An 11,745-nucleotide genomic window follows, 5' to 3' on the forward strand; every position below is an offset into this window, starting at 1 on the left:
AAGTGGCGACTAAGTGATATCCAGCTCGGGATTTAAAAGTCTGTAAAAAGAAGGGAAGTCCGAGGGAGGTACCGAGTTCCACAGTCTTGGGCTCCTGAGAAAGAATGAGTTTGAATAGAAGACAATGCAGTGAGTCAGCACCAAAGTATCTCACTGCAGGCTACACCATGAGAGTGTGGGACGGTCAGGCAAGCTTGTTACGCCGCCGTCTTCCAATGAGGGAAGACAGTGCGTTTATCACCTGTGCTTCTCCAGTCTTGTGGATGTAGTGTTCTGTGCATCTCTCCACCTCATGTTCTGCACTGTATAGGACAGTAGGAATGTCCAGACATTAGCTCCTTCATAAACTCTGCCAACCCAGAAGTTTGCATGTTCTGGACCACTTGGAACTGTACATCTCCTGCCAGCTCGCCAGTCAACCAGACCGAGCTACTCGTCAGTGCACATAGTCCACCACCAGGAGCCTGGAGGTGATGTGGCCTGTTCGCCACTGCATGTGTTCTCTTAGCAAGGAGGTCTGGGCCTGCTACCACCATGAGTCCTCCTCGTACCAAGAGGGTTGGATGATTTGAACCGCGAACTTCTCCACAACGGGTTGGGGATCCATTGCACTGGATTTTACCAATGGTTACATTTTCGAACATCACGTCCGCCAGACTTGGTAATGACGTGGTGAGGTCATACGTTCTATTTCCATCATTACCACCTCAATAACACTGGACACAACTCAAGTCCGCATGAAACAGGCGTCCTGAGTTTCTAGTTGCTAAAGGCAGAAGGCAGGGTCCTGTCATTTTACTGAGTGGTCGGGTCCACCAAAGTACAAGGAACCACAGATTCCACCTTGTGTCCAGACACGCTCCCTTCATCAATACCATCACTACATCAACAGGATAGGATTCCAATCACTCAGTGCCCATCTCATTTGTAGCCAACAGCACCACAATGCTCACCTCACTGGCACTTGCCATAGTGCCTTCATTTTAAGGCAGTGCACTCATTTAACCAAAAAGGCAAGTCTCTGCTGCATAGATCCTGGGAGATTGAGGCTACCTTCTACAGCCGTGGCTGGGTGAAACTTGTGTGCTATCCCAGGATACCCACTGAGCAGCACTATAATGAGGTCCATTCGTTCAGCCCTGTCATCATAGAGCACACAATTGGAATTCTGAAGACATGTTTCAGGTGTTGTGGTTCAGTCTGGGGCTGCTCCACAATATGGTCCAGAGAGGGGCTCAAGGTCAGTGATGGTCTGCTACATGCTGCACAACTTAAGCCTTTCAAAGAAGCCTCGTTGTAGAGGGCCCAGAGATGGAAAGCATCCAAGGGCAGTAGGGGGTCAAGCAGCAGCATGAAGAGAATAGAGGACAACCAGTTGCTAGTTGCATGAGACATTCATGCCAATCTAATACAAAGACCTTCTCTTGACTACCACATTTGCCCATTGCATGAACAGTCCTGTCTCGATCGTCCCCTTTCCCATCACACTGATGCCAACACCTATAGACCCCTTTTCTCTGTACCAACTCACCTGGGTCACATTCATGCCAGCTCATCAAAGCCACTTCCAAACCTTGCCAAAAACAAATTCTGCCACAAAAACAGCTTTAGTGCTGCCACAATCTTACCTATAGCCCATGCTGGGTGGAATGCCAAATTCTTTTTACCGCCATGCTTCAGTTGAGGCCAATGCTTGATGCATGAACTCTTTAACCTAATCCTGCAGCAGCAGCCATCTCCCCTCAATGCCCCCCCCCTCCGAGTGGTGAGCTCGCAATCAGAGGAGGGGATACCACTGTGGGACCGCCTTCGTTATTCAAAACAAACTGATTGTGGAAAATCTGCCAGGGTCAACGGTTGGTGCTGTTGGATGGGCAGAAGAGGTGGATCAGCACAATTCCAACTCCAGGGCACCAGAGAGAAAAATCGAGTCTGTGAATCAACCCTTTGGATCATTTTGTTGAGATTGATGGAGTGGTTGAGGCAAATGGTTGAGGTGCATTAAAGGGGAAGCTAGATAAGTACAGGAGGGAGAAAGGAATAGATTCATTTGTTGACAGGGTTAGATGAAGCAGGGTCGGAGCATAAACACCAGCATTGACCTGTTGGGCCGAATGGCCTGTTTCTGTGCTGTAAAATTCCATGTAATTCTATGTAATTTTATGCCTACTAGGTTGAGTCATTGGTTGGACCACGAAGCTGTGTTGTGTACCAAGTGTCAGGTCTCCAACGTTTCCCCCAGTGAGGGTCTAGGAGGGTCTTGCTGTCTGTGTGAACTTGTGCGTAAATGCCTGTAACTGGAGGCGATGGCGACCTTCATATCTCACCTCTGTATGATGTGTGACTGCGGTGGCAGTTGTGATATCTCACCTACCGCTCACGGGTGAAAGCCATTGAACGCAGTCCTTGAAACATGAATCATGGATAAACTTTCCACTGGGTGCTCATCAAGAGGAAAGTTAGAGATGAGGCAGTAACTTGTAAGGACAGAAGGGTGGAGGGTTGGTTTTTTCAGGAGGCAATGATGGTGGTGGTTTTGAGAGGGAGGGGGCAGTACCTGAGGAGAGGGTACAATGTCATCTGGCATGGGAACCAGGAAGGGAAGTTGGTTGGTCAGCGATTTAGTGGGAATAAGGTCAAGGGAGCAGGAGGCGGGTCTCATGGACAAGCTCCCAGAGAGGGCATGAGGGGAGATAGGACAGAAGCTAATGAAAAACACAGGTTCTGGGCTAGCACAGAGCCTGAGGGGAATTTTGGCTTAGTCGGCAAGAGGAAGGGAGGATACGGCAGAGGCAGCTGAACAGATGATCTCAATCTTAGTGACAAAGAAGTCCACGGACTCCTCGCACTTGTTATTGGAGGTGACATCGTATCTTTTCATGTCACATTCTGCCATTGCAGAAAATGTTATTTCCCTCAGGCTTAGAGTGAGAGGGAGCGTTTCATCAAATCATGCACCAGAATTTTGGCAAGAATAGGCACAACCACCAGTGTTAACCCCTTGGATGCCAAGGCCATCCGTTCTGAGAACGGTCAATCATTGCCTTTTCCAGATCAAGTCAAGTGATAATTTAGTTCGATACTTCAATTTAATTCCATGCAATACCCCGATCTGATGATATTCAGATGGAAGCTTTTGTTTCTATATCTGGAGACCTTCACAAGTTACCACAAGTACTCCGTGCACGAACCCATTGGATCTGTCAGTCGCAAAACACAGATTTTTAAAGTAAAATCAAAAAAGCAATACCAAAATTCCCAGAAAGATCCGACCATTACAAGAGGCTGGTTATTCCAATGGGCAGAAACTTCCCAGCAGTATGAAATGGATGGTATACTGGGAGTGGTTGGTGTACTGGGAGTGTCCAAACTCACTGGCCTCCCGCGGTGCACGATATTCCATCCCAGAATGTGCAGGAGCTCCATTTGATCGGTTAACTTTTCCTCAGTGATTCCTCACTGCCCAACTCTGTTGCACACAGTGCGATTAGGACATTGATTTATAATGGGCATCGAAGGTTAATCACATTCTGCGTTGCCACATTAGATTCCATGGGCCTCTCTCCTTCACAATGAGGCCTGCGCCAGAGGCAGATTGCCCACACCCACCATTACCCACATCGCGAACACTGATAACTGAACTGCCGATAAATCAGGTCGCACTATAAGTCGAAAGAGATATTATAACCATTGGGACTTATTTCTCCAGTCACAATTAGAAACAGGAGGAGGCCATTCAGCCCCTCGAGCCTGTTATGCTATTCACTCAGAGCATGGCTGATCTGCAGGTCCACTCCATTTACCTGCCTTTAAGCTCCCTTGATACGTTTACCTAACAATCTCAGTCTTGAAAGCTCTTGCTTTTTGTTGCAGATTTCTACTACCCTTTGTGAGAGAAAGTGCCTCCTGATTTCACCCCTGAAATGCCAAACTCCAACTTTAAGATTGCATCCCCTTGTTCTGCATTCCCCCAATTCTCTCCATCCAATAATTTAAACAACCCGTCTGAAAGGTGGAATTGAACCACTCTGTCGCTAGACAGCTGCAGGTTTGAAGCCTGCACCCCAGACCACTGAGGCTCATCCAGGCATTGGGATAAGTGGGGAAGGTTCCTATATAAAACAGGGGAAAATGAAACACATTATATTCATGGCGAGGTGATTATCAGTGTGATTCACATCTACAACTGTTAATCAAACAATTCCCAGCGTTATATTAAGATTTACACTCACACCATATCTATACAATGAGAAAAGGAAAAATAATGCTGTTTTTTTTTTCCAAAGCCTCATGGGATGGAATATGCAGATTAGTTTGCATGTTATTAAAGTTCGTGTGGCTTTCATTGATTGCGATAGGATGCAACCCCCGGAGAGCACAGCACCCTCCGTGATACAGAAATCCTCACTCAGACTGAAGTTCCTGGAATCAGCTCTCTCTCTCTCTCCGGTGACAAACACATTGTATACTCATTTCTTGATCGCAGTTGTTTCCTCGGTCGTAGGATTGTAGCAATTTTATTGAGTTTTTTTTCAAACACAGAAACCGACTCTTTTCACTTGATGGATGTTATGAAAGTTCTTGTCCGTTTCAGGGGCCGCCCGAGACAGTGAGTAATTTCTCAGCCGTGTCACTCAGGCACCTGTGGGATGGAGTAGCGTTGCCAACCCTCCAGGATCGTCCTGGAGTCTGGAGGAATTAAAGATTAATCTCCTGGACACTGCTGCCAGCAACACCCGGGAGAAAAATCATAAGGCGTTAACAAATATGGTGTGTTTCATTTTTTATTATTATTCGTTGATGGGATGTGTGCGTCGCTGGCGAGGCTGGCATTTATTGCACATCCCTAATTGCCCTTGAGAAGGTGGTGGTGAGCCGCCTTCCAGAACCGCTGCAGTCCGTGTGGTGAAGGTTCTCCCACGGTGCTGTTAGGGAGTTCCAGGATTTTGACCCAGCGATGATGAAGGAACGGCGATATATTTCCAAGTCGGGATGGTGTGTGACTTGGAGGGGAAGGTGCAGGTGGTGGTGTTCCCATGTGCCTGCTACTCTTGTCCTTTTTCTTTGGACACTTTCCTTTATTGGCTCTGAAAATATTGGCAGTGGGTATAAGGCAGTTTTACTGGACGGGGTGGTTGTAGGTAGGAGGTCATGTGATGAAACCACCAGGAATATGTCCAACCAGAGTTGGCGAGCCATGACGGAAACGAGGCGATTGCCCACATTCCTCCAATGGGAGTTGAGCTGGTGGCCTCCATCTTTGCTTCCCAGTTCCTCCTGACAGCTGGTTCACAGATACACCACCAGATCCCTTGGCCTCTGATTGGCAGTTGGATGGTGCTCTGGAGAAACCATGGGGAGGAGTTGATTCCCCAAGTGCAACTCTGGGAGATCAAGTCCAATTGTACCCCTCGGGTGGGGAACAGGGATGTACCGATGTAATTCAGTCCCCGTTTTAAAGACATTGGGGTCGATATTAACTCCTCCCCCACCAATAGGTGGGGAGAGGGTCAGGGTGAGTGTTAACAATAAAAAATCAGGGAACATGTCCCCAACCCGCTGTGTACGTTGACCTAACAATCTCAGTCTTGAAAGCTCTTGCCTTTTGTTGCAGATTTCTACTACCCTTTGTGAGAAAAAGTGCTTCTGGATTCACCCAGTTCTAACTTTAAGATTACATCCCCTTGTTCTGCATTCCCCTAATTCTCTCTATCCAATAATTTAAACAACCCGCCTGAAAGGTGGAATTGAACCACTCTGTCACTAGACAGCTACAGGTTTGAAGCCTGCACCCCAGACCACTGAGGCTCATCCAGGCATTGGGATAAGTGGGGAAGGTTCCTATATAAAACAGGGGAAAATGAAACACATTATATTCATGGCGAGGTGATTATCAGTGTGATTGACATCTACGACTGTTAATCAAACAATTCCCAGTGTTATATTCAGATTTACACTCACACCATATCTATACATTGAGAAAAGGTGAAAAATAATGTTGTTTATTTTTCCCAAAGCCTCATGGGATGGAATATGCAGATTAGTTTGCGTGTTATTAAAGCTCGTGTGGCTTTCATTGATTGCTTTTGGATGCAACACCCGGAGAGCACAGCACCCTCCGTGATACAGGAATCCTCACTCAGACTGAAGTTCCTAGAATCAGCGGATAATTGGGGCCTGAGGTGAGGGCGGAAACCGTCAGATGATCGAATGCATCTCAAGAGTGTGTAAGTGTCTCTCTATCTCTCTCTCCGGTGACAAACACATTGTATACTCATTTCCTGATCACAGTTGTTTCTTCGGTCGCAGGATTGTAGCAATTTTATTGAGTTTTTTTCAAACACAGAAACTGACTCTTTTCACTTGATGGATGTTATAAAAGTTCTTGTCCGTTTCAGGGGCCGCCCGAGACGGTGAGTAATTTCTCAGCCGTGTCACTCAGGCACCTGTGGGATGGAGTAGCGTTGCCAACCCTCCAGGATCGTCCTGGAGTCTGGAGGAATTAAAGATTAATCTCCTGGACACTGCTGCCAGCAACACATGGGAGAAAAATCATAAGGCGTTAACCAATATGGTGCGTCTCATTTTCTTTGGACACTTTCCTTTATTGGCGATGAAAATATTGGCGGTGGGTAAAAGGCTGTTTTACTGGGCGGGGTGGTTGGAGGCAGGAGGTCATGTGATGAAACCTCCAGGAATATGTCCAACCAGAGTTGGCGAGCCATGACGGAAGCGAGGCGATTGCCCACATTCCTCCAATGGGAGTTGAGCTGGTGGCCTCCATCTTTGCTTTCACTTTCCTCCTGACAGCTGGTTCACAGACACACCACCAGATCCCTTGGCCTCTGATTGGCAGTTGGATGGTGCTCTGGAGAAACCATGGGGAGGAGTTGATTCCCCAAATGCAACTCTGGGAGATCAAGTCCAATTGTACCCCTCGGGTAGGGAACAGGGATGTACCGATGTAATTCAGTCCCTGTTTTAAAGACATAGGGGTCGATATTAACCCCTCCCCCCACTATGAGGTGGGGAGAGGGTCAGGGTGAGTGTTCAAAATAAAAAATCAGGGAACATGTCCCCAACCCGCTGTGTACATTTACCTAACAATCTCAGTCTTGAAAGCTCTTGCCTTTTGTTGCAGATTTCTACTACCCTTTGTCAGAAAAAGTGCTTCTGGATTTCATCCCTGAATAGCCGAGCTCTAACTTTAAGATGACATCCCCCTTATTCTGCTGTTCCCCCATTGCTTCTTTTGCTTCTCTCCATCCAATAATTTAAACAACCTGCCTGAAAGGTGGAATTGAACCACTCTGTTGCTAGACAGCTACAGGTTTGAAGCCTGCACCCCAGACCACTGAGGCTCATCCAGGCATTGGGATAAGTGGGGAAGGTTCCTATATAAAACAGGGGAAAATGAAACACATTATATTCATGGCGAGGTGATTATCAGTGTGATTCACATCTACAACTGTTAATCAAACAATTCCCAGCTTTATATTCAGATTTACACTCACACCATATCTATACAATGAGAAAAGGAAAAATAATGCTGTTTTTTTTCCCAAAGCCTCATGGGATGGAATATGCAGATTAGTTTGCATGTTATTAAAGTTCGTGTGGCTTTCATTGATTGCTTTCAGATGCAACCCCCAGAGAGCACAGCACCCTCCGTGATACAGGAATCCTCACTCAGACTGAAGTTCCGAGAATCAGCGGATGATCGAATGCATCTCAAGAGTGTGTAAGTGTCTCTCTCTCTCTCTCCGGTGACAAACACATTGTATACTCATTTCCTGATCGCAGTTGTTTCCTTGGTACCAGGATTGTCGCAATTTTATTGTGTTTTTTTTCAAACACAGAAACCGACTCTTTTCACTTGATGGATGTTATGAAAGTTCTTGTACGTTTCAGGGGCCGCCCGAGACGGTGAGTAATTTCTCAGCCGTGTCACTCAGGCACCTGTGGGATGGAGTAGCGTTGCCAACCCTCCAGGATCGTCCTGGAGTCTGGAGGAATTAAAGATTAATCTCCGGGACACTGCTGCCAGCAACACATGGGAGAAAAATCATCAGATGTTAACAAATATGGTGCGTTTCATTTTCTTTGGACACTTTCCTTTATTGGCGATGAAAATATTGGCGGTGGGTAAAAGGCTGTTTTACTGGGCGGGGTGGTTGGAGGCAGGAGGTCATGTGATGAAACCTCCAGGAATATGTCCAACCAGAGTTGGCGAGCCATGACGGAAGCGAGGCGATTGCCCACATTCCTCCAATGGGAGTTGAGCTGGTGGCCTCCATCTTTGCTTCCACTTTCCTCCTGACAGCTGGTTCACAGACACACCAGCAGATCCCTTGGCCTCTGATTGGCAGTTGGATGGTGCTCTGGAGAAACCATGGGGAGGAGTTGATTCCCCAAATGCAACTCTGGGGGATCAAGTCCAATTGTACCCCTCGGGTGTGGAACAGGGATGTACCAATGTAATTCAGTCCCCGTTTTAAAGACATAGGGGTCGATATTAACCCCTCCCCCCACTATGAGGTGGGGAGAGGGTCAGGGTGAGTATTAAAAATAAAAAATCAGGGAACATGTCCCGCTGTGTACATTTACCTAACAATCTCAGTCTTGAAAGCTCTTGCCTTTTGTTGCAGATTTCTACTACCCTTTGTCAGAAAAAGTGCTTCTGGATTTCATCCCTGAAATGCCAAACTCTAACTTTAAGATTACATCCCCTTGTTCTGCATTCCCCCAATTCTCTCCATCCAATAATTTAAACACTGCCGCCTGAAAGGTGGAATTGAACCACTCTGTCGCTAGACAGCTACAGGTTTGAAGCCTGCACCCCAGACCACTGAGGCTCATCCAGGCATTAGGATAAGTTGGGAAGGTTCCTATATAAAACAGGGGAAAATGAAACACATTATATTCATGGCGAGGTGATTATCAGTGTGATTGACATCTACAACTGTTAATCAAACAATTCCCACCGTTTTATTCAGATTTACACTCACACCATATCTATACATTGAGAAAAGGTGAAAAATAATGTCGGATTTTTTTTTGCAAAGCCTCATGGGATGGAATATGCAGATTAGGTTGCATGTTATTAAAGTTCGTGTGGCTTTCATTGATTGCTTTCGGATGCAACCCCCGGAGAGCACAGCACCCTCCGTGATACAGGAATCCTCACTCAGACTGAAGTTCTTAGAATCAGCTGATAATTGGCGCCTGAGGTGAGGGCGGAAACCATCGGATGATCAAATGCATGTCAAGAGTGTGTAATTGTCTCTCTCTCGCTCTCTCTCCGGTGACAAACACATTGTATACTCATTTCCTGATCGCAGGATTGTAGCAATTTTATTGAGTTTTTTTTAAACACATAAACCGACTCTTTTCACTTGATGGATGTTATGAAAGTTCTTGTCCGTTTCAGGGGCCGCCCGAGACGGTAAATAATTTCTCAGCCGTGTCACTCAGGCACCTGTGCGATGGAAGTAGCGTTGCCAACCCTCCAGGATCGTCCTGGAGTCTGGAGGAATTAAAGATTAATCTCCTGGACACTGCTGCCAGCAACACCCGGGAGAAAAATCATAAGGCGTTAACAAATATGGTGCTTTTCATTTTTTAATTATTATTCATTCATGGGATGTGGGCGTCGCTGGCGAGGCCAGCATGTATTGCCCATCCCTAATTGCCCTTGAGAAGGTGGTGGTGAGCCAACTTCTTGAACCGCTGCAGTCCGTGGGGTGAAGGTTCTCCCACAGTGCTGTTAGGGAGTTCAAGGATTTTGACCCCGCGACCATGAAGGAACGGCGATATATTTCCAAGTCAGGATGGTGTGTGACTGGGAGGGGAAGGTGCAGGTGGTAGTGTTCCCATGTGCCTGCTGCTCTTGTCCTTTTTCTTTGGACACTTTCCTTTATTGGCGATGAAAATATTGGCGGTGGGTAAAAGGCTGTTTTACTGGGCGGGGTGGTTGGAGGCAGGAGGTCATGTGATGAAACCTCCAGGAATATGTCCCACCAGAGTTGGCGAGCCATGACGGAAGCGAGGCGATTGCCCACATTCCTCCAATGGGAGTTGAGCTGGTGGCCTCCATCTTTGCTTTCACTTTCCTCCTGACAGCTGGTTCACAGACACACCACCAGATCCCTTGGCCTCTCATTGGCAGTTGGATGGTGCTCTGGAGAAACCATGGGGAGGAGTTGATTCCCCAAGTGCAACTCTGGGAGATCAAGTCCAATTGTACCCCTCGGGTGGGGAACAGGGATGTACCGATGTAATTCAGTCCCCATTTTAAAGACATTGGGGTCGATATTAACTCCTCCCCCCACCTTGATGAGGTGGGGAGAGGGTCAGGGTGAGTGTTAAATATAGAAAATCAGGGAACATGTCCCCAACCCGCTGTGTACGTTTACCTAACAATCTCAGTCTTGAAAGCTCTTTCCTTTTGTTGCAGATTTCTACTACCCTTTGTGAGAAAAAGTGCTTATGGATTTCATCCCTGAACAGCCGAGCTCTAACTTTAAGATTACATCCCCTTGTTCTGCATTCCCCTAATTCTCTCTATCCAATAATTTAAACAACCTGCCTGAAAGGTGGAATTGAACCACTCTGTCGCTAGACAGCTACAGGTTTGAAGCCTGCACCCCAGACCACTGAGGCTCATCCAGACATTGGGATAAGTAGGGAAGGTTCCTATATAAAACAGGGGAAAATGAAACACATTATATTCATGGCGAGGTGATTATCAGTGTGATTGACATCTACACCTGTTAATCAAACAATTCCCAGCTTTATATTCAGATTTACACTCACACATTGAGAAAAGGTGAAAAATAATGTCGGGATTTTTTTTGCAAAGCCTCATGGGATGGAATATGCAGATTAGTTTGCATGTTATTAAAGTTCGTGTGGCTTTCATTGATTGCTTTCGGATGCAACCCCCAGAGAGCACAGCACCCTCCGTGATACAGAAATCCTCACTCAGACTGAAGTTCGTCGAATCAGCTGATAATTGGGGCCTGAGGTGAGGGCGGAAACCGTCGGATGATCGAATGCATCTCAAGCGTGTGTAAGTGTCTCTCTCTCTCTCTCTCTGTCCGGTGACAAATACATTTTATACTCATTTCCTGATCGCAGTTGTTTCCTCGGTCGCAGGATTGTCGCAATTTTATTGAGCTTTTTATAGAATCATAGAAGTTTACAACATGGAAACAGGCCCTTCGGCCCAACATGTCCATGTCGCCCAGTTTATACCACTAAGCTAGTCCCAATTGCCTGCACTTGGCCCATATCCCTCTATACCCATCTTACCCATGTAACTGTCCAAATGCTTTTTAAAAGACAAAATTGTACCCGCCTCTACTACTGCCTCTGGCAGCTCGTTCCAGACACTCACCACCCTTTGAGTGAAAAAATTGCCCCTCTGGACCCTTTTGTATCTCTCCCCTCTCACCTTAAATCTATGTCCCCTCGTTATAGACTCCCCTACCTTTGGGAAAAGATTTTGACTATCTACCTTATCTATGCCCCTCATTATTTTATAGACTTCTATAAGATCACCCCTAAACCTCCTACTCTCCAGGGAAAAAAGTTTCAGTCTATCCAACCTCTCCCTATAAGTCAAACCATCAAGTCCCGGTCGCATCCTAGTAAATCTTTTCTGCACTCTTTCTAGTTTAATAATATCCTTTCTATAATAGGGTGACCAGAACTGTACACAGTATTCCAAGTGTGGCCTTACTA

At 46.5% G+C, this 11,745-nt stretch overlaps 5 non-coding genes across 5 annotated transcripts; all 5 read right to left on the reverse strand.

Annotated features, from left to right (window-relative positions):
* Window positions 1-4,002: 4,002 nt before the first annotated feature.
* On the reverse strand, window positions 4,003-4,089 carry trnastop-uca (transfer RNA opal suppressor (anticodon UCA)). The gene has a single exon. It is a non-coding gene; the product is annotated as a tRNA-Sec (tRNA).
* A 1,642-nt stretch (window positions 4,090-5,731) lies between these two features.
* trnastop-uca (transfer RNA opal suppressor (anticodon UCA)) lies at window positions 5,732-5,818 on the reverse strand. The gene has a single exon. It is a non-coding gene; the product is annotated as a tRNA-Sec (tRNA).
* A 1,466-nt stretch (window positions 5,819-7,284) lies between these two features.
* On the reverse strand, window positions 7,285-7,371 carry trnastop-uca (transfer RNA opal suppressor (anticodon UCA)). The gene has a single exon. It is a non-coding gene; the product is annotated as a tRNA-Sec (tRNA).
* A 1,407-nt stretch (window positions 7,372-8,778) lies between these two features.
* trnastop-uca (transfer RNA opal suppressor (anticodon UCA)) lies at window positions 8,779-8,865 on the reverse strand. Its single transcript has one exon. It is a non-coding gene; the product is annotated as a tRNA-Sec (tRNA).
* A 1,720-nt stretch (window positions 8,866-10,585) lies between these two features.
* On the reverse strand, window positions 10,586-10,672 carry trnastop-uca (transfer RNA opal suppressor (anticodon UCA)). Its single transcript has one exon. It is a non-coding gene; the product is annotated as a tRNA-Sec (tRNA).
* Window positions 10,673-11,745: the final 1,073 nt, after the last annotated feature.

This window comes from Heptranchias perlo, chromosome 40, assembly GCF_035084215.1.
Source record: "Heptranchias perlo isolate sHepPer1 chromosome 40, sHepPer1.hap1, whole genome shotgun sequence".
Classification (NCBI taxonomy): domain Eukaryota; kingdom Metazoa; phylum Chordata; class Chondrichthyes; order Hexanchiformes; family Hexanchidae; genus Heptranchias; species Heptranchias perlo.